Genomic DNA, 23,035 nt, shown 5'->3' with positions numbered 1-23,035 from the left:
AAAGAAGAAAAACAAATTTTGGCGCACCAAAAAATATATAATAATCATCACTCTTTTGTTATTGTGACGTATCATTCTGCCAGTCTGTACTTTACATACTCAGCCTTACCCACACCGCTGCCCAGTCTGGCCGCCTCTTCCCAATCCAAACGAAGTTGTGATCATGACCCAGGCTTGGCCACGTTCTTCCTAGAGAGTGGCGGAATAGAGTGCTTCTCCTGCAAGTTCCTGCTCCTCCCTGTTCTGTTTCCCTGACTGATGCAACTTTGGCATGCGTGTCTCTGTAAGCTTCTCTTAGCCCGGAGGTCTTAAGTCCAGGGTTGGATTGGTAAGGCGGCCACTCGAGCAATGGCTGAGGGTGCGGTATCCGAATTTCAGCTGTGGAATGTTTTTTTGGGCAGCCGGGGTGGGGGGGCAAGTTGGGAGGAGTCTGTGTTGTTCAGATGCTGCCAGCCGCCCAATGGGTGCCTGAGTGGCTTTTCTTGAGGCAGATGGGTGTCCTTTACCTCCCTTTTATCAACAGGCAGATGTGTCACTCCCTTTCTTTCTCTGGCTGGCCCATCTATGTATGTATATTGAGCAGGCCAGGGTCCTGAGCAGACGTGGCCTCACTTCTTTTCAGGTGTTTCATCAGTGTGAAATAATCTGTGCATTTTTTTTATCTCCTTTAAGTGTAGAAAACATGCCTCTGTCAGAGACACCCCTCCATTCTGTTTATAAAACTTTACAGTAGTGTTTTGTGGAAAGGCAATATACAAAATGAGGGCCATTATTTTTGTGCATGCCTTGGCCAATTTGTGATCCTAATCCTACCCTGCTCTAGTCCTGCTATATCTGTGGACTCCTTAACTCGAACTCCGCATCAATCCATCTCTTGATTTCTCATCAGGGTCCCGGTCAAAGAAATCAGCTACAGACTTTCCGGGTCACGTGTTTCCGCACTTCCCTCTAGATCGGCTCTCACCCATCTTGGCATCACCTTCTCTCTTCCATTACTCCCCGCCCTTGTCAGTCTCCTCCCACTCTTGTAGTATTGATAATTTACCTAATATACCTCTATTGTTAAATCTTTTTATTGCACTTACTTTTAAAGTAGTACTCTCTTATTGGAAAGATTTCTCTAAATTATCTGTATTTACTTGGTGGAATGTTATATTTGGTGAACATATAATACATATTGTATCATACTCCAAATGTTTACAACTGTTCTATGCTAGTTACCTTTAACTCATTTCATCTCTTTGCACTCACCACAATTTTAATTTTTCTTCCTCCTGCTTTTTCCATCTCTCCCTCATCTTCCTTCTTCAGCTGTCATGAACTGGCTTATTTTCCATTGTTATATGATTTTAAATGTTTGTGAGTTACTGTAATACTGAATAATGTAATATTGTATGATAAGAGGGTGGCGTAGTGATATAAAATATAGAGTTGAATCTTTCAAGAAATATTGGTATCGCTGTCATTGGACATTATGAAACTGACCCACTACACACTGTGGCTTTTCTGGCATCCAAATGTCATTTTTTGATCACCAAAAATAAATATGAGTTGATGGATTTGCAAGCATGGGGTCTACATGACATTGACATTTGTCTGCTTTTGTCAGTGCTTTGGCTATTACACACAAGCTTTTGTGAAAACGAGCCATACCCATGTACACTATCGTTTACCACTAGACATTGGAATTTTTTTCTCACTAGATTCCTCATTGGGCACACCTTTATGATTAGTTCTGAACCATTTCCTTGTATATTTAATCTTGGGTTAATGTGGTGCTTTGCATAGCGTACAAAATGCACTGCATATTGGTCGCATTCTGATGCATTCATGATGGCACCAACATAAAAGAAAAGAATGTGAATGAAACACAAAAGCATCAAAGATGATTAAATAATTAGATACATGGTAATAAACAAGGTGTAGTTTGATGCATCTTCTGAAACTCTGAAGTGATATCATGGATTGATCTTGTGATTCCCACTGTCTGACACAAAAGAACACAAAAACACATTCAGGATAGATCTCAATATGATTTATTATTTAATTCGCCAGCCAATGAATTTAATAAAAGCTGGTAGAGAGGGACAGCCTCATTGAGTTTACATTTCACGTCATGGAAATCTGTGGATAAAAAAAATATTAATAGTAATTAGCTTGTAATAACAGGCCATCATGTTCCTGAAAACAAAACATATTATAGGTAGCAGCAAAAGGTGTTTTGGTCTTTGCAAATCTTGTGGTGGGTACAATTTGCGGTGAGGGTACAGTTTAACTGTTGTATTATGTAATTGTGGGTCAAAATCTTTTAATTTAATTTTCAGAAAATGCAAACAGCCGGCACTGACCATCAGGAGCCAAAAAATGTCCAGTATATTGTTTCAGTACTTAGGGGTTGATGGAACTCGTGGATCTTCACTTAGTGTGATTCCAAAGAGTCACACAACAACTTTGCAAGTTTCTGCGGAATTCTGCCAACGTGTGGAAATAATGCATTTTACGCTGTTGCAATGCGATGTAACGCCGGTAGCTCATTCAATGCTGATATATCTGTGACAATGCCAATGCGTGGTGCGCAAGAGCATGTGGCCAGTCGAGTTGATTTTCCTGCCTCTTGATGTGCAAATCTGCCTGAGAAGAAGCACTCTAACCCTCGCTACTCCCATGACCACTCGTGATAGAAAATCACACTGGAAGGCTTGCTAGCGACCAAAAATTATGCTTGGGAATGCCAAATGACGTTAATGCTTGCCAGCTCGCTTGCTCGAGCTTTCACTTTCTTCCTGTTGTAATCACATTGCTTATACTGGGAAAAAAGTATGCAAAGTGACTCTATGGAGATTGCAAATTGCTCCAAATCTACAAGTGTAAATTCAAATTCTGCCCTGGTCTAGTATGTATCTGGTTAACATCAACATATTCCATATGACAATAATATCCACCCTTAATTCATCCCCAAAGATGTCTCCATTCCATCGCCATCCCTTTAAATGTCCGTGACTGCACATATCCCATCTAGATCATAACTTGTCCACCCACTCTTCTTTGATGCATTTCTAATAACTTCCCAAATTTGGGCTTCACTTATCAATTCCATTGTTCTGATCCAGTGATTCTAAGCACCCTCAAGTACCTTGGACAAGTGATCTCCCTCAGTTTGGTTGCCAAAATACTCAGACATGTTCATCTCATTTTTGCCTAGAATGGCTTGTGTGGCAGGTAACAGTCATTTTTAATGTATATTGAATTAATAACTAACTGTTGTTACGGTCATCTCTAAATTAGCCTTTCAGTTCCTCCATTAAGCAGATTGTCACAAGGGCCAGATTTGACAATTAAGTGCTGGTTCCGAGCAGCGGAAACCAAAGGCTCAAATTAAGCACTGGATATATTCGGGCTGGAATGTAGTTCCAATTTACTGCTATCTTTAAAAGAGTTTCCTTCATTGCTTCTCTGGGTGCACTAGCTGCTGACCTGCTGAACATGTCATTCCATTCTCTGCTAGTCAGTTATTGCCCCAATTCCTGTTCTCAGCACTTCTATCCTGCATTTCATGAATTGACTGCATCATATTTATAAATCTTGCACAAACCTCATTTTGCATCATCCTTCTCAAGTATCCATCTCTCAAACTGAGTCAACCACTGTATTATAAATGTAGTTGCAAATTGCACTTGTAGGTAGAGTGACTGATGCCTGCATTTATGTATGTACATTACTTAAACAGTTCGGAAAGGAAATAGATAAACGGACACGCAGTTGGGGGAAAATTAACATGCCAGAACTTAATAAACAATTATTAAGGATACTTCCTAACACCGACCTATCTATCTCTGCACTAAATTGTGCAGTTGGTCAGTGGGTAAATAATGCTGTTGATTCCACTCTTCCCTTGACATATAACAAAACTATGCCTCATCATCCACCTGCACCTTGGTTTTCCGACAAGCTTAAGTGCCTTCGCACTCAATGTAAGATTTTAGAAAGGAAATGGAGGGACAATTATTCTCCTACATACAAAGTAGCTTACAGAGAAGCTCTGAAGGGCTATCATAACAGCTGCAAAACAGCCAGAGCAGACTATACTAAAAAAATAGTTTCAGATGCACAAAACTGCCCTAAGGTGCTCTTTTCAGTTGTAAAAAAACTGACAGGAGCGGACTCTATTCCTACGCCTCCCGCGCTTGACAAGGTTCAATGCCAATCCTTAGCTGACTTTTTTGTTAAAAAAGTCGACTTGATCTACGATCTTTTTACCCCACCACCGATGGTAACACCTTTTGCATCTGGCGCTGTGCAGTCATCTGCTAATGTTGACTACTTTGCCAAACTCTCTGTATGGCAGCCATTAGACAATAGTTCATTTTCTTCTTGTCTAAATAGTGTGCGCTCTGGCTCTCCGGCTAAAATACTCAAACAATTAGATCCCTCCACCCATCAGATTTTTGTTAAATTGTTAAACGCCTCACTTACTGAGGCATATGTACCCCAGCCATGGAAACATGCTATGGTAGTGCCCTTGTTAAAAAAGTCTGGTGCTGATATCTCAAATCTTGCCAACTTTCGTCCAATATCCCTGCTACCCATCTTCTCTAAAGTGTTAGAGAGACACATTAATACCCAGCTCACTGAACTGGTGGAAAGTTCTTGTTTCTTACATTCCTCCCAGTCGGGTTTTCGGTCCTGCCACTCGACCGAGACAGCCCTTCTTGGGGTGACAGAGAATCTCCGACACGGTGTCGACCAGGGTGAAACTATGGCGCTCATCCTGTTGAATTTGAGCGCAGCTTTCGACACCGTGTCACATTCCATCCTTCTTGACTCTCTGCGGTCACTCGGCGTGACTAGTAGGGCCTTAGCCTGGGTGGCCTCCTTTCTTGGCGAGCGAACCTTTCAAGTTTTCTCCCCTAAGGCAGCATCAGCGGTCTGTTCCTCAGCGGGGGTGTCCCCCAGTGGTCCATACTCAGCCCCCTATTATTCAATCTTTATGTAAAACCCTTGGCTAACATCGTAGAGCAGGCGGGGCTGACCCTGTTCTCTTACACTGATGACACCCAGATCGTCTTCTCCCTATCAGGGTGAGACGAGAATAACCCCTCTGCACTAAAGTCGGGCCTCATTCTTGTGGCGGACTGGATGCAGAGGAACTGTCTCAAACTGAATGGGGAGAAGACAGAGGTGGTCATTCTGGGGAAAAATAAGAACCTCTGGGGCCCTCAGCATTGGCCAAATGAGATGGGTGCACTTCCTGTACCCACACATGCTGTACGTAACTTGGGCGTTCAAATTGACGACAAGTTAACAATGAAGCAGCAGGCCACTAAGGTCGCAGCAACCTGTTTTTCTACTCTCAGGTGGCTACAAAAGATCTTATGGATGCTTCTCATTCCTTCCCGTAGAACGGTTGTCCAGGCATTGATAACATCTCGCCTGGACTATGGCAACATACTATATTTGGGTGCCGATGTAGCCACTGTTAAAGTATTGCAGGTTGTACAAAATGCAGCCGCGCGACTCTTGAAGAATGTCCCTAGAAGAACTTCTGCATTATCTGCCTTGCATGATCTTCATTGGTTGAAGATCTCCAGCCGCATAAAGTTTAAGGCATTATGCTACATGTTTAGGATCAAGCAAGGCATTGCACCTACTTACTTACAAAAACTGGTGCAACTTTACAGGCCCAAACGTACCTTACGATCCTCGGAAATTGGCAGTTTCTCTATACCAAGATTTAAGCTGGCAAGGATGGGGGGACGTTCCTTCTCCTATCTTGGTCCCAAATATTGGAATGCCCTACCCACTGCCCTTAAATTAGAGACCAGTCTTCTTCGTTTTTGCAGAGCACTGAAAACGCTGTTGTTTACATAAGTAGTTGGATCCTGTATGCTGGCTATCTGATATCTTCTTCTCCAGTCTGTCCCTAGCGCCGGGAAACCCACTGTGGGTAACTGTGCGCGGTAAAAGTTTAAATAAATAAATAAATAAATAAATAAATAAATTGCAGATTTGATGGTCCGTTGGGTGTCTTGACCATATGTGTGATACCAGGTAGATTTAAGGCCAGTTACAAGTCAGAGATCTGCAGCTTTTGGATTCTGTTCATGAACAGTCTTGGTGGAGCATTTGTGGAATGAGTAGGGCTCAATCTCTCTGGTAAGTCTGGTGATGTCTGAAAAAACGTCAAAGGCTTCCTTGCAAAAGGCATTTTTCAAGGGATTCTTGAATGTATGTATGTGAATTTACATAACACAAAACTAGCACCAAACCAATAGAGAGAATGATGAAGAACGGGGAGCAGTAGATCAATTAGAGGGCTGGGTTGATTGGATAGAGGCAGGCTAACTGGTGAACTCTGCAGATAGATGTCTAAGTGTTGGTGATAGGAGAAATAGAGAACGTGGCAGGAGGAGCTTCTTCGGTCAGGGTTTAAAGAAACAGAATTGTCAATAATATGGTAGGCTGTATAGTAGATTCAGCTGTGTGCACTTTGTAATTGAGGATAGTAAGTCCCTTAACATTAGAGTTTTCCTCTATATTTTTTGTTCTTGAATCTCAAATGAATGATTAATTTAGAATTCCCAAACCATGGTTGTGACTGCAAATGTAATGGTTAACAGGTTTGTCTGGCTAGGAGCACTAAACAGCCTGTCATCCTTTACTAGAGTCATAACATTTAATATGGATCTGGCCATTTAGAATTTAGTGGATAGGGTACCCTGCCACAACGGTGGTGGTGTACCCTGTTCATCAAACTGATTGCCAGTCCTCTCTATTTATAGTTGGATGAGCAGCCAGAATAAGGCTAATGAAGGCCTCCCTGGTGAGAACATTAGACCAATAATCCAACAGATATCCAGCCATTGTTCTAAATATCTCGGACCTTTCGTGCTATTGAGAGCAAGCAATCTTGCACATACATTTCCGTGTTTGGGACCACCAGGAATTGCCTGGTTGCCCAACAGATTTTTTTTTAAATTGACCCCATACCCTGGGAGCAAATTCCCAGAGTGTTTGGGCTATTAGTCTTCTGTTTTTCAAATACAAACCCCCACTTTGGGAGTTAGTTTTGAAAAAAAGGGTAGCTAAGAGGCCAGCTGAAACATGGCGGCTGCTCAGCAGATTTACAGTGTCTTCAAAGTAGCCATCAAAGTGGCGGTGGCACCTCTCAATGCACTGAGGTTTGCACCAGGCAAGGAGGGATTTCTATATATGGCTGGCGGTATTCTGCCAAGTTGGCTCAATGTATGACCTCCACTCTGCTGGTAGATGGCAGACCACCCACCATAACACTTAATATCCCCCGAAGAATGGGCCCCTTAAAAAAAAAAAACCTCTAGAGGTTTCTGAACCGAGTAGCCAGACTCTGCTTCAACTAGAAGAAGTTAGATAATAACACGCTGCTTTAAATGCTCCCCAAATTTGCTGATATTCTTTTCCCTTTTTCATTTCCCCCTCAAACACTATGTTTTATCTTTTTCCATCAAGGCAATATCAGAGACTTAATCAATTTAAAGTTGTTGTTTATTTTGTATGCTAAGGAGCACCATTCTTGAAACATGATTTGAAAGTTGGAACTAATCAATGCAACTTCAATTTGTTTTTGAAAAGCAAAGGTGCAGATCATGCTAGCCACTAATTTTTCCTTGTTTTTGTGGGTGGCAGTGTATCTTCCGGCTCTTGTGATCCTGGGAAACAGCAAATGTTGCCAATTTAACAGTTTGAACCTCAAAGAGCATATTAGATCAGTGAGGTGGCTATGGTTCTGGTCTTCATGGTGGTGGCAGCTCTCTCCCTAACAATTTAAAGTGTAGTTTTGGAAAAAAGCTTAATGTAGTTTTGTGGGTTTTTACTGCTCAATTATAATTTTCAATAATGAATAATATATTGCTGTAATTCAATCAACTACACCATCTAAAAATATGTCCTGTTTCCAACAGCAGTAGCCATATGTGAATGGAACATTTGGCCCTTCACAGGATGGTCCCCATATTCATCCCAGGTAGTGACCTGATATAGTTAGTGAGATCAAAGTGACCCTGCTGCTCCAACCACAAAATGAGGGGATCCCTTTGCTCTTACCACAAAATGGGTTCCTTTAGAAGGGAAAGTGGTATCATGAAGCATACATGATATGATTACATTTACCTACTTCTGGTTCTATCGTGCGACCCCTTGCTTACCATGCTGGAATGAGTGGTCCAATAATCGTCCCTTTTATAATTGCAGAGAACGAAGGAGTCCAAGCTCTTCTGTCTCTTGCTGTACACAGAAATAGGGGATTTTAATATGTTAGCTCATGTTTGTAGCAGTTTTGCAAAGCTTAAAAAGTGCAACTAAGTCATACAATTATCAGGTATAACTACCTACACAGGCTAACTCTCTAAAGACAGCACCTGGCAATGTACTGTAATAAAAAAAGAAACAAATATACAGTAATAGAAATGCGTTTACATTTTCCATGAAATTACAAAATTAAAATTCAACAAACTAAAATCATTGTAAATTATATTGAATACATGCTCCAAGTGTACCTTATGCAAGAGGAAACAACTCAGTGTGAAGCATCTAAACACACACAATAGTTCAGAGCAAGATACACACCAATGTAAATAAAAAAACTGGTGCAAATAATGTTTGATTCTAAGTACATAACAGCACCTTTGAGATGAGTACAAATTGCACTCACCCCTGTATTTGAGCACACTATTACTATCAGTTCTTACCCAGGCCCTCATTATGAGTGGTCAATTAATGCTCCCTTCTTGGGATTTGGATGAGTGCGTGCTCCTCAAGGGATGGAGGCCCCATGAGACCAAGACAATTGTATGCCAATACTAAAGATGAATTTTAAAGGTCAGTTTACGTTATTTAGCCACTCTTTGAGAATATGGCAGAGTGTGCGAAACCTATATTTGATTTATGCTCATTTTCATTTCCACCCCTCCAAACTCGCAGTTAGGCAACCTTATTTAGAGGTGGGGGATAGTTTCTACTAGTAGAGCCTTAGGGGCATATTTATTAAAGAGTTGCTCACCCTTCCGCCACGCTACTGGTCGCAAGAGATACACAACTCTTACGTTCAATTTATCAATCTGTGTAAGGCCATCTTGAATGGCACTGCATGGCATGATAAATCCAGAGTCGCACAACACATCGCTGCGCTACCCTGCCTCAGGGTGGCAATCCATGGGTGGAGTGTGGATGTCCCATGCATCCACCCATAGATTTTGGTGCATTTCCACATTTACGTTACTGGTAAACCTGGGAAGGTGTTGAAATGCTACACATCCCCATTTGAAGGGTTATGATGAGAAATATCTTAATTTGTTCTTGTTTATTCCTCTTTCTATGTGTGCTGCTTTCTGCAGCACACACAAAAACAGGGAAATGCCTTAGGGGACATCATGAATAGAACTACTCACGCCCCCTCTTATTACCATGGAAACGCAACCACTCACAAACCCATTCACAGACTCAGATGAGTTTTTATATACCCACTCACTCCTCCATAGAGGTACTCACACCCACGCGTAGTACAGCCATTCACACAACCATTCACTCAGCCATACATCCACACATACAAGTCACTCAGACGAACAGTCACTCACATAGCCACACACTCACACATACAACTACCCACACACCCACTTATTTACCTACACCGTCACTCCACATACCCTCGCTCATCCATACAGCCACTGACTCACTCTTACAAGCACTCAAACACCCACATAATCACTTCATACCCATTCACACATACATACAAGCACTCACGCATACGCTCAGTCACCCCTACAGCAATTCACACAGACACTCACTCTCTGATACAGCTGCTCACACACCAAATCACTTACCCAAACACCCACTCACTTATTCATACAGCCACTTACACACCCAGTCACTCATTCATATAGCCATTCAGATATCCACTCACTCACCCATACAGTCACTACACACCCAGATACCCTCCCAGAGAGCCATTGACACCACCACTCACTCACCCATAGAGCCACTGACACGCCCTCTCATTCACCAATATAGCTACTCACATTACATCTCCCTCACACACACAGATACTCACACACCCATATACTCAAGGATATATATATATAAACCAAGGTATCTGATTGTTAATTCGAAGGGTCTCATGACAGAACTATGAAGCTAGAAGCTGATCTGGTTTGCAGCATCATCTATCCTCAGTCTGAGCTGTTCCTGGAGCCGAGCACTGCTGATCATTCTTATGCAAGAGGTGTGCTTCAGAATGGCTATGAGATGCATCATATGAAACTTGGGGGCATATTTACAATGAAGTGGCGGAGCACGGCATTAGCCTCCTTGGCTTAAGAAATAATGTGGTGCAGCCCTGCATTTCCCCCGTGCTGGGGTAAATGTAGCAGCCTAGCGCCAACGCAAGCACCCTTGTACTATAATGCAAGGGTGTCTGCGTTGAGGGGAAGATGTGCATGACGGCCTCCCTTCCTGCACATAAACAATCTATAAATGGCGTTTGTAAATTTTATGTGTGTTGCCTAATGCAACACACATAGAAGTTACAAAACGTTATTTTTTTAAAATTGTTTATGTGCAGAAAAGGTCACCTTCCTGCACATAAACAATCAATGGCCTTTTGCTGTTTCTATGTATGCCGCACAAAGCCGCACACATGAAAGCAGAAATAACGAGGATAAATAAAAATTTCTCCTCGTTTTGCCTGTTTAAGACCAGGTTTTCCGTGGTCTTAATTTTCGTGCTGCCTCCTATTTACACCACCCTTGTAAATAGGGGTCAGCGTCAAAATCAATGGGTGTTGCAGTGGAATGCCCACAGCAACACCCATTGTCCTCTCCTTTCACGCTGAGTACAGCTTGAAAGGGTGCCTTATTTACAAGGCAGCATTAAGCAACATTAGGTGGCTTAACGCTGCCTTGTAAATAAGTCAAAGCCCCTATCGCCACTGCAGTGTCACTGAAAGTGACGTTGTGAATATGCCCCTTGATTTATGAGCTATTTTCTGTTAATGTTTAGCATAGCGCTTAGAAGCAGCAATAAGGTGTTAGGATGCTAGGAACTTGCTAGCCATGTTAGGAATGTTCATATTTTTTTGTTGACTATGACACATACACCTGTATTCATATTCTCTTTCTGCTTGTTTACTGTTAACGCTTGATGCACTAGACTTGAGTTTCAGAACATTTTAAAGTTTCATCTCCTGTATGTTGGTACCTATTATTGAGGGTTTCTAATCCCACTGTGTCCCTGAACTCATCTAGTGGGACTGAACATGACCAGGAAACACCTCCTACTCAGTACTGCTCAGTGAGTTGACTTGAATATAGATTGCAGTCCAACTGGATTTCAAATTCCTAATGCTGCTCTAAACTGAGCCCTTGCACCAGGGGGTTAGAAATTTGACCTTTGCTGCTTTATTGTGACAACAGATCATGACACAGTCCAGTCCAAACTGCAAAGTCAGGTCCTAAAGCAACCCAATGTTGTGGTTTATATACTTATTAAGTTCTACGTGGAACGTGGAACGTGACATTGTTAGTGAGTGACATGGTTTGGTTTCAATGCCTTAGCATTCTGTTGAAGACAGTTTACTGTGGTCGAGGAACTGGACAGACCTCTCTCCTGTGCATGTGGAGCTTACTCATCATTCAAGAAGCTGCTACTACATTCCTGTTGGCTGTTTCATGCTTTGGTGCACTCAGGAGAGACACACTACACCCAAGACCGGTTTAGGCCTGAGGAATATCATCAGTCGGGTGCTGCTTGGTTTCAATGGCAAGTGAGCATATGCTTTCTTAAGCTCACTTGTCTTGTCTGCATGCTTTGTCATTCTGTACTGTTTAATCATGTGCAACCAGAGTACTCAAGGTCTCCGCGAGTTGGTCAAAGCTCTCTGTGTAAACAGGATAGTGTAAGGATACTGGGAATATATAAAAGAAGGTAAGGCAAGTGTCTGTAATGACATCGACCCCTGGAATGGAAGGAAAAGCAAGATTAAAGCTGAAAGGTAAAGGAGGAGGAATAGAAACGAAGGAAGGAAGGACATTTCTTTTACAGAACTGGGAGGATAGCAGAGAAAGAGACAGGGGACAATACTACAAGAGTGGGAGGAGACTGACAAGAATGCAGGGTAGCAAGAGAGAGAAGGTGATGCCAAGATCAGAAACCACCAAACAAGTGGGAAGTGCTGAAACACACGATGCAGAAAGACAGCTGATTTCTTTGACGGGACCTTGACTAGAAATCTAGAGATAGATTGGTACAGGGTTCGATTTAAGGAGTCCACAGATATAGCGGGACTGGAGCATGGTTGGATTGAGATTAAAAATCGACCCGGGCATGCAAAAAAAAAGTGGCCCTCATTTTGTATATTGCCTTTCCGCAAAACACTGCTTTAAAGTTTTATGAAAAGAAGGGGGAGGGGTGTCTCTGGCAGAGGAATGTTTTCTTAACTTCAAGTAGATAAAAAAAATGCAAAGATTATTTCACACTGATGAAACACCTGAAAAGAAGTGAGGCCACATCAGCTCAGGCCCCCTGCTCTGCTCAATATACATACATAAATTGGCCAGCCAGAGAAAGAAAGGGAGTGAAACATCTGCCTGTTGATAAAAGGGAGGTAAAGGACGCCCATCTGCCTCCAGAAAGGCCTCTCAGGCACCCACTGGGCCACTTGAGGCATCTGAACAACACAGACACCTCCCAACTCGCCCCCCAAGGCTGCCCATAAAAGCAGCCCACAGCTGAAATTTGGATAGCGGCCTATCAGACATTGCCCGAGTGGCCGCCTTTCCAATCCGACCCTGGACTGGAGACCTCCGGGCTAAGAGAATCTTACAGAGACACACATGCCAAACTTGCAGCAGTCAGGGAAACAGAACAGGGATGAGCGAGAACTAGCGGGAGAAGCACTCGATTCTGCCATGCTTCTGGAGGGGTGTGGCCAAGCCAGGAGCATGATCACAACTTCGTATGGATTGGGAAGAGGCGGCCAGACTGGGCACTGGTGTAGGGAAGGCTGAGTAAGTAAAGTACAGACTGGCAGAGTTATACATCACAATAACAGAAGAGTGACGATTATTATATCTTTTTTTGGTGCGCCAAGTTTGGTTTTCCTTTTGAAATTAGTTTGAGTTTCACATTTAGTACGAGGCAAGGGGATAGATAGAATTATACCGGCCAAAGGATTTAAATATTTGTATATATTTTTCTTTTAAGCAAAACGTTCTAAAATATAATTAACATGAATTCATAGGAAGGAAAGACCTGTCAGGGACGGACAAAGGAAACAATAAAGGACTAGAGAGTAAAGACCAGTCTTTCTGAAAGTGACAGAGGACTAGATAATGCTTACTGAGGTATTGTTGGAAGTGAGATACCAGGTAGAAGAAAGAGTGGAGATGAACAATATCTTTACTCCAGGATGCAATACATACCTCTGCCTCTCTTTCCTCGGCTCCTGGCCGGTTAGCCTGAAAAGAAGAAGAGCAAGAAGAAGACATAACAATGGTTTTGCGCTACAACAACTAAATCAATGACACTATAAAGTAATTCCCCTACAACTACTACCTTGTAAAGAATAACCAAGCAGAATAAAAGAGGGTTCACTTATACTTATACAGTCCAGACTGATTAAAGACTGTACAAACTGACCAATGGATTCAATCTAATAACTGTGAATTTACTCCTCAAATTATTTCCTTTCTAAAATATGGTTTCAGTGCTGACCCCCCTTCCTGTTTGAAGTGTGTACATTGCCAATGTATGTTGGCTCTCAAGATTCCATGGGTTCTGTCAATGCTTATTAGATATGAGAGTGATGAAGATCTTACAAGAATTCTCATGTTCTTGACATGACCGATTGACTTGGCAGCCATCCTTGCACTTGTGTGGGATGATTGCTACCCCCAAGCCACAAGGCCTAGCCTGGCTTCATTGGTCAATGGGCACAGTGTGGTTCACTCCTCTCTCTGCCCCCATTGGGACCCTTGTTGACAAGCACGACTACAAAACCTGCAATACATACACGCAATCCTGAAGCACGATCATCACCCAGCCTTGACTCTCGAGTTTCTGCTGGAGAAAAAGAAAAGACAGAGTTTGACCAATACACTCTCTCATGATCCTGGCAAAGACAGAATTACATCAGTGTTAGTGCACTAATTCAACAGAAGCACATACTTATTTTTAAAGGATACTATCTGATTTTCTGGCTAAAGGCAAATTCGAAGGTTTAATGTCTCATTTTTTAACCATGCTGAAAATGGTTCACGGAAGGAGTAAACTCTCAAGGACGATACAAAATCTAAACTAAGTTCTTAGGATTTTCTTGAGGGGGGATAAAGTGAACATAACCTGGAACCCTGGAATATTAACATAGTTAAGCTAAACTTATACATTGATTGTCAATAGATAAGTCACACAATCCCTAGAAGAACAGGGCAGTAATGTTCATGTTCTGATATTGTGTCGCTATTAACAGCATTACATTTTAGTGCAGCAACTGAGAGAAAGGTTGTCAAGAAGACATAAACCAATGAAGGCAAAGCATTAATAATGGTCGTCAGAGGTAGAAATGTATTCACCAGTCAATCTACCCTCATTCACACTTTTCTACTGGGTTTTACATGTATCATACAAGAAAAGTAAAGCCTTGTAAAACAAACGTGTCAGCATACACGGTCAAGTTACTGGACTATTCAAAAGCACATGACTATAGGAGCCTTCCAAAGTCCAATGTATGGCAAGGTAAAGCATCCTGCCTTTTGGCTTTGTACTGATAGAGGGTAAATGTAAGCATTTTCTATAAGAAGGGGGGAATCCAGGCAGGGGGACGGGGAGGCGAGATGGTGAACGGTAAAAAGAAAGGAGGTGTGTGTTAGTACGGAACCTTCCTACCTTTCAGGTGTCCATTATCTTTTGTTCTGAGAAAGTCTGTTAGCTAATTGCAGACAAGTATTCTTGAGCCTCAATACAGGTTCCCCTGATTAATCCCATGGGTAAGACGGTATATCGGATCCCTCAAAGTCCATTTGTACCAGGTTATATGGTCTAGTCCTGGGGCCTCTTATGAACAAACTCCTCAGCTCTACAAATGTCTCAAGTCAATCATTCTGCCTGGCAGCAATGAGGTCACAAACTCCAGATTTATACATTTCCTTGAGCAAGGAGTCATAGGATGGACAGATGTTAGTGCACCATAATCTTAGGATACAGATTTTTGCTGTTGCCAGTGCCATGGTTTGCCATCTGTATTGTTGATTGGTCTTATCCGGGCATTGGGTAGAGTCATGAAGAAGAAGAATTTGAGTTGTGACGGGTCCTCTAAAAGGACCCGTTTGTGCAATCATATTGGTGAAAGATGTCCAATAGTGGGTTAATGCAGGGCATCCCCACAGGAAATGAACAATGTCTCAGTCCAGGGGCCCAAACGCCTTACATGTTGCTTTTGGAAGTAGTAAGGATTGCTGTAGTCGGAAGGGTATTCAATGCCATTGCTGAAGTATTTTAAAATAGTTTAATTTTAGTCTGGCTTTCCTGATATGGCCATCATGTGTGGACTATAGCTTTGCCAATCCTCATCTGAATTTTGTATACATGGCATGTTTGACCACCAGAATTTTAAGGAGGGACCCCTGGTGTAAAGTATTGATAGTTTGGCTGTATTTGATAGGGAAGAGATACCACCCCTTTGTGTATAACCAATTTCTTCAAGTGGTCCAGGACTGAAGATGGGATGGGAGGAGCTAGTCCTTTTCACAACCAATGTTGTATTCTCTGGTAGTCCCAGAAATATTTCTAAGGTAGGTTAAATTGGGCCTGTCCTTCAGTAAAGGATTCACATGTTTGGTCTATAAGCAAGCAAGCTATAGGTAAGACACCATTAGTGCTTGGGGCATTCCATAAGGGATATTTACCGTCTATAAGCATGAATGTCTTACACCCCTCCTTCCTCTTCCTCCCCCTCCAACTCCCCTGACCAACCTTTGCCTACAAGACCTGCCCGCCCCTCCAAGTCTTACCTAAACCTCCCTCCCCACTCAGCCTACCCTTTTCACACACCCATCCCCCTTCTCAAATGCCTTAATTGTGACTACCCATACGACTCTCTGACTGTAACAATTTCAACCTGAGCTACCCTGAATACTACCTCATTATAACCATGTATCATGTTACACATTTATCTACGTATAGCTGTCTTTTATCGCCTAACTTTCCCCCCTTGCCTCTCCCCATTCCCATACCCCCCCTTATACTCTTGTGATTATAATTTGTTTGTTTTATTGTGTATTATTTAAACTGCTTTTTATCTTTCTGTATTGGGTTCTGAATACTACTTCGTTGTAAATTTCCTATACTGCTATGAAAACTCATGTAAAGCGCTGTGATACCCCCGGGTCCAGCCAGCGCTATACAAAACATGTTAAATGGATAAATGAATAAAAATAAATACTTTCAGTAGTGCATGGGCTTTTCTCCAGGCATAGGTCATGGTGGCCAAGACCGAATGGGAAGAGAGGATGCAGTCAGGGACATCAGTGTAGAGCATTCTGGATTCACTTATATTATGCATCCAATCAGGGCCGTTACCATTGCAACTAATTTCTGGGTATTTAGGGAGGTGTGTAGGATGTAACAGAGGTGCATGAGTTCTGATGCTTGCCAGTAATTTGTGATGCTGGGGAATCTCATGCCACCTTTTACAGTTGATACAGTTTGGCAAGTTTCAACTTGGCTTTTGCCCAGATTATCATAGTAAGGTTGTGAGTGAGTCTTCGTTGGACAACATCAGTTGGATAGGTGAGCGGAGAAGGATCATTAAAAAGTGGTAGTTATGTCTAGGTAACACATTCATTTTGATCATTTGGCTCTTGTCCCATAGGGAGAGACTTTCAGGGGCCCAAATGTGAAGGTTCGCTTACATGTTCACGTGTAATGATGTTGGTCAGTTCCGGGAAATCAGAATACCCAAATACTTCAAGGTGACAGGGGTTTGTGAAAACGTGATGCCTTCTAAGAACAGTGGTGGCCATGTGAAGAGTCAAATGCATGGCTTCACATTTATACCAGTTCACTTTGTATCCCGATAAGCTTGAGAAGCTGGCGATCAATTCCATCATGGTATTCAGCAAGAAGGTCGGGTTGAGGAGAGTGACTGGGATGTCATCATGGTTTAATGATATTTTATTAATCCCTCCTGTGGTTGGTATTCTTTGTATTTCTTGCGAGTTTAAAATGGTGAGCACCATGGGATCCACGGCGAGGATAACCTACAGGGGAGTGAGGGGATGGCCTATTCTTGTACCCCTATGAATAGTGAACAGTGTAAAGATGTAGCAGTGAAAATCCCCCCTCACCTTTGGGTGACTGTAAAGTTTATGGACCAAAGCTAATTTTGATGGGCCTATGCCTACCTGTTGTAGTATGTGGAACATACAGTCCCAATCAACTCTGTTGAACGCTGTTTCAGCATTAAGTGAGATTAGTCATTTTTCATCTTTGTCACTGCACACCTGCAGGAAATGTAGGAAAGGGCTCAGAGATGCGACATGGAAGAGCAGTGGGGAACAAATCCCACTTGATCTCATATTACTAAAATGAGAATAGCTTGCTATAGTCGTTTTGCCAGTAGTTTGCCCAATAGTTTGGTTTTGGCATTAAGAAGAAAAGTTGGTCTATAGTTTGTACAGTGCAATGGGTCCTTGCCAGGTTTGGGGATAACAGTAATTATTGCAATGTTGGCCTATGTTAGCCGGCTGGGTGGGGTGTGTTTTCAAAAAGAACGTACAAACCACGGGAACTAGAAGGTCGTTTTGCATATTTTGTGCCAGGGGACTTGTTGTATGGTAGGACCTCAATAATCTCAGTGATTTTGTCATCAGTAATGGCGGCCTCAATTTGTAAGTGTTGCAGTGGAGTAAATCTATGGGGCACGTTTTGCATCAGGAAAACATCTATGTCAACGAGTGTGCTCATGATGTTTGAATGCATCAGGTCGCTGCATTATGCCCCAAAGGTCACCAGAATATCTAGTGGCTGTGTGCAGTGTGTGCCATCTGCATGGAGGTTGGCAGGTATAGTGTGGGATGACTCTTGTTGGCAGGCCTATAGGCCTAGAAGTTGCCTAGTTCTCCTCCACCTCTTTGTAACACTGCTTACGATGGAAAAGGCTAGTTTATGCTCTAGCAATGTAAAGTGAGCTACGACTTTTATTAGCCTGCAGCAAGGCTTCCAATGTAGTGTTTGTGGGAGTGGAGGAGTATTGAGTCTTGAGCGTATGGCTGACTTGTTCCAGTCTGCATTGCATCTGGAGTGCCTTGCATTTCCTTGGTTGGCGGCCTACATTATGTCACACCTGACTGTTGCTTTCTTGGCTGCCCAATAGTCACTCAGGTAACCCATTGTCTCCTGATTGTGGTCCAGGAATGCCTGGAGTTGGCCATGGAAGCATATTTTATCAATGGGCATTTTGTAGTAGTAGAACTTTAGCATCCATTGCCTTGGAGGAGGTTGCAGGATTACCAGATTAAGCCATACTTGTACTGCATCATAGTCAGGCACCCCTGAATTGATAATAGCAGCGTCTGTCAAGTTGGCTAGCAGTGGTGGAAACTACAGGAAACACTCACAACCAGTCAACAGATATGGGTTTAATCCATCACGGTTCTTTAGCCCTCTCTGCCACCCCAGTTCAGACATGGCATTTGCAAATCAGTCTGACCCTATGCCTCATGGGAACAGTCCAGCCTGAAATGCCAAGCCATGCCTTCCCTGGACTGGAAACAAGCTTCCTAGGACCCGTTTCTGGCAATTCAGCCGTCATCAGCTAGGGTAGCTTGAATCCAGTGGTAAAGTAAGCAAGGGACCCACGTTGAAATGCCAGAAACCGGTCCTAGAAAGCTTGACCATGTCTGAACTGGGGTGGCAGAGTGGGCTAAAGAACGGTGACGGATTAAACCCAGATCTGTTGACTGGGTGTGAGTGTTTGATTGGTTCAGATGCTCCACACAACACCACCCCCTTTTGAACCGCTTTGTTCGCCATAAGTTGGCAGGGTATGCTCAGATGTGAGTCCCTTGCTCACTTTGCCACTGGATTCAAGCAAGCCTGGCTGAAGACGGCTGTAATGCCAGAAACCGGTCTAGGAAGCTTGTTTCCGGTCCAGGGAAGGGATGGCTTGGCAGTTCGGGCTGAACTGTTCCCATGAGGCACAGGGTCATACTGATTTGCATATGGCCATCTCTGAACTGGGGTGGCAGAGTGGGCTAAAGAACGTGATGGATTACACCCAGATCTGTTGACTGGGTGTGAGTGTTTGATTGGTTCAGATGCTCCGTCCATCACCACCCCCTTTTGGACCGCTTTATTTGTAGTTTGAGTTCTGGCAGGTATTGAATAACATAACATAAGACAATAGGATATCAAGATTTGCCAAAGGTGGTCTGTCTTCTATGTCTACAATGAGATCCCAACAGGGCGTATAAAGTGAATAATTTGCACCAACGAATCCAAAGGTGATGAGAAATTAGATTTTTCTATATTTGATTTGGAGTTTCACCTAAAATTCACTCCTAACTTGAAACCATTTGTTACCCATGAGCATAGCATTTGCATGGAAAACGCAACACCAAACCGAAGAAGGGTTCTGCTAACTGTACAAACGTCTGAAGAGGGCAGAAACACTAAATCGTATTCACATTCTCATACAAGCACCATATTGAAAATCAACATGCGTTATTAGCTGTAGTCAACTCAAGCAATAGCAAATAGTCAGTTATCGGTGACTCAAAGGTTTGAATGCAAGCATATGAATGCTAGGTTGTAGACACACATTTTGCATATTGAGTACTTGGATTAACCTTGTCGGGGAATTGCAGTGGCTTGTTGAGCATTTAGGTTGAACAAAATGTGATTTGTCCTCATTGCTCCCAAAGGATAACTATAAAAGCGGACACTGTGGTGTGCCACCGATGGAAAAGAAGGGTGGGGTTGAACTCACTGAGACATTCACTAAAGCAGGTGTAATGGGCCCATCTACACATGCCGGAGCAGGTTTTATCACTGTATAATGTTAATTTTCAGATGAGAAGAGTGAGAGTGACAGTGTGCCAGTCGCCTCATGCTCAAAGGTAGGACTGCAAGAGATAATCACACACGTGACATGACTTGCACACTCACCAAATGAGTGGAAGAGAATTGACAGAGGGGTTTGAGGAGAAGATAGGATGAATGAGTTGGCATATTGTTTCGGGGAACGGATAAAGAGAGAAAATGAAACTGTTACACAAAAACATTAGGTTTGAGTTGTAGAAAAATTGAGAAGAAGGAGTAAAGAACAAAACAAATTTAGTGTGAGATAGTCATGAAGGTAGTTGCTGTTTTTCGTGGTGAGAAGTGTTGGCCCTGCCGGGTGCACAATCAGCATGCCACTGCTGCGGCGCTAGTATCATTCCCTCCACCCCACATATCCTTTACTTGAAAGATGAGAAACTCTGTGGGATTTCAATCCGTATGAGGTAGACCGCCTACACAAAGAATACACCTGTGGACTACAACCCTCAAGAAGAAGCTGTGCCTTAAGTAACCGCTGCCTGTGAACCCTTGCTGGCTGTCCTGTTCTGACAAGAGCTGGTGGTATTAGAGCCCAGCACACCCCAGCAGCAGTCTCACTGTCCCCGCTTCAGCTGACAGGGCAGGAGCCTTTTGACACTACTACTCTATTATGGCTTCACCACTGAGGTTCCATAATGAGCTAGAGAGCCAGTATCCTTTAAGGTTGATGGAGCGCACATTTGGTACTCGTTCACTCCATGTTTAGTTAACTGGTGCTGTTGAATGTACTGAATTTCATTGATAGCTGTTTACAAAACAAGGGGCCTAGTCACATTGTTGTATACTGGGAAATGGTACCATTCTCAGTGGAGAAGTGTGGCTCAATGATTAGAGCGGCAAACCCTGATGAAGAGGTCTAGCCCAGGACCAGGGTTCAATTCCCCGCCTCTGCGGGTCTTGGGCTCAAAATTCCACGGACCTGATCATTCTTGCCTCGGTGCCTATTCCAATCATGGAGTCCCACTCTGCAACTCTGGGCAATAGCTTGCTTAATCTCCACAACGGCCCCCACACGCTAAGGATGCCTGGCCTCCACCTTGGGGGTGCCCAGGAGTGGAAGCATCACAGGGAAAGCCAGGATGGGTTCCACAGCGGTCTTCGTACAAGCGCCTTAAGACCCTTGCGGGTGAGTAGTGCGCTATACAAGTATCAATTTATCAATTTTTTCCTTTTCTCTTTGCCCAGCACTTCCATTATCTTTACCACTTCATCTGTTTAAAATAAGAATGATACAATTTTGAAGAATAGAGAGAGCATTCTCTGCCTTCAGCTATAATTTATTTGAGTAGATTTTTAGTTAAAGGGGAAAAGCTCATGTCTAAAGTTATACGTTTTGCACACAAATTGATGTGTACGGCCTCCACTGGAGGTGGTTTTGTGAATACCAGCCTTAACCGTCAGCATAGAGAGATTAGACATGAATGAGTATATAACAACAATACATTTACACAACTCAGGGAGATAGCGTTCCGTACCTAGTGCAGTCATGTGATGGAGTCAGATGCATTGATCATGGGACACTAATAGTCCCCCTCCCTACCAGCCCACTCCCATCACTTGGTCATTATATCTTTACCTTTGACCCAGTAGAGCACTCTGCTGCTTTTTGACAAGGGTCCTGTTCTATAAGTACCACAGACATTTACATTGCTCATGACAGATCATCTCATAAAGTTTGAAGAGTGAACCGCATAATTTCTGTTGCCTCAATACCTCCACTCCTGCTATACAGATCCCCATTCAAACCCCGGTGCAGTGCGTTGTATTTCACCACAGTTGAGGGCATGCATCTGCTGTGCACCTACAACTGCCTTTTCTGAATTTCCCACTTTGAGATTTTAACCCAACATTTCACAACTCTAGTTGCCATCTTTAATTGCACAATTGAAACCACTTTTAAGAATGAAAAACCAAGAGTTTTTAAAAAAGGTCATACAGTCACAATAAAGTCTTGGTATAGATTTCATTTTTGGAACATGACAGAGCTGCTAGCGTAAATCATTTATTAGAGTGTTCAAATGTTATTGCATTTTGCCAGAACATACCCTAAACATAGTTTTATTTTGCTGACTCTTTCAAAGACCCTCCAGATGTGAGCTACCTTGGAATAAACACCTTTCAACTCTTAGCTAATAAGAAAGGATCCATGAGACACATTGACAAAATGAAGGAATACATTTTGTGACAATAAAACCAAAATCTAATTCTGTGTTACACCCTAATCACCTTTGTGTTCGCTTTTTCCCCCAGAAGGTATGGGCAAGCCTACATTTTTACCTTGATTAACCTTATTTTCAAGTTGGCTGATCTACAATGTGGATAAATTGATTATACATTACCTGGGGCAGATTCAGCAGGCTGTACATTCAAAAGCATGACTCCTATAATAAGGACCAGAGCCACCCCAAAGAACACCTTCTGAGCCATGGTTTAGTGCAGTCTCCTCAATTTAGTCTGTCAGCTTCTGGATGTGGATTGCTCTTCAATCCTTTAATGCCACTTTTATATCCTCATCTCTGTTTGTTTAAAGGTTTGATATTTTTGCATACGCATAGTCTCTGTCAATTAAGCCACATACTATGGTAGTAAAACTAGTCAGCTGTTGTATGGTACATTGCCAAACAGGATGATGTATTTTACTATGGTTGCCAATGGTCCCCACTGGCACTCATTTTTATGGCACCATGAATCTTGATCCTGATTAACTGCTTATTGACAGGTTATTTATGCTGTGTAAACTGTGCAAGACAGTTGCAGCCCTCTTTAAACAACACTGATGGGATGTCTGACTTTGCTGCCAGTGAGAGAGCGAGACAGAATATTGAGATTATATGATTGTGAATGTAGTGAGTCAGGGCTCTATGTGCGTTGGGTGCTCAGCAAAACTGACTTTAAAATGGGCGCCAACAAG

General features: G+C 42.7%; 1 long non-coding RNA gene across 2 annotated transcripts; it reads right to left on the bottom strand.

The window, feature by feature from the left end:
* Positions 1 to 2,020: 2,020 nt before the first annotated feature.
* LOC147661065 (uncharacterized) lies at positions 2,021 to 22,595 on the bottom strand. 2 transcript variants are annotated; one of them, XR_015306035.1, is made up of 5 exons: positions 22,464 to 22,595; positions 14,039 to 14,085; positions 13,449 to 13,484; positions 8,181 to 8,259; positions 2,021 to 2,124 (listed from the first exon to the last, which is right to left on the bottom strand). It is a non-coding gene; the product is annotated as an uncharacterized LOC147661065 (long non-coding RNA). The 2 variants fall into 2 exon arrangements; XR_015306034.1 differs by having other exon boundaries at positions 14,039 to 14,088; positions 22,464 to 22,593.
* Between the last annotated feature and the right edge of the window lie 440 nt (positions 22,596 to 23,035).

The sequence above is a fragment of the Lissotriton vulgaris genome, unplaced genomic scaffold (assembly GCF_964263255.1).
Source record: "Lissotriton vulgaris unplaced genomic scaffold, aLisVul1.2 SCAFFOLD_456, whole genome shotgun sequence".
Taxonomy (NCBI): domain Eukaryota; kingdom Metazoa; phylum Chordata; class Amphibia; order Caudata; family Salamandridae; genus Lissotriton; species Lissotriton vulgaris.
This window is presented reverse-complemented; position numbering and strand designations above follow the sequence as displayed.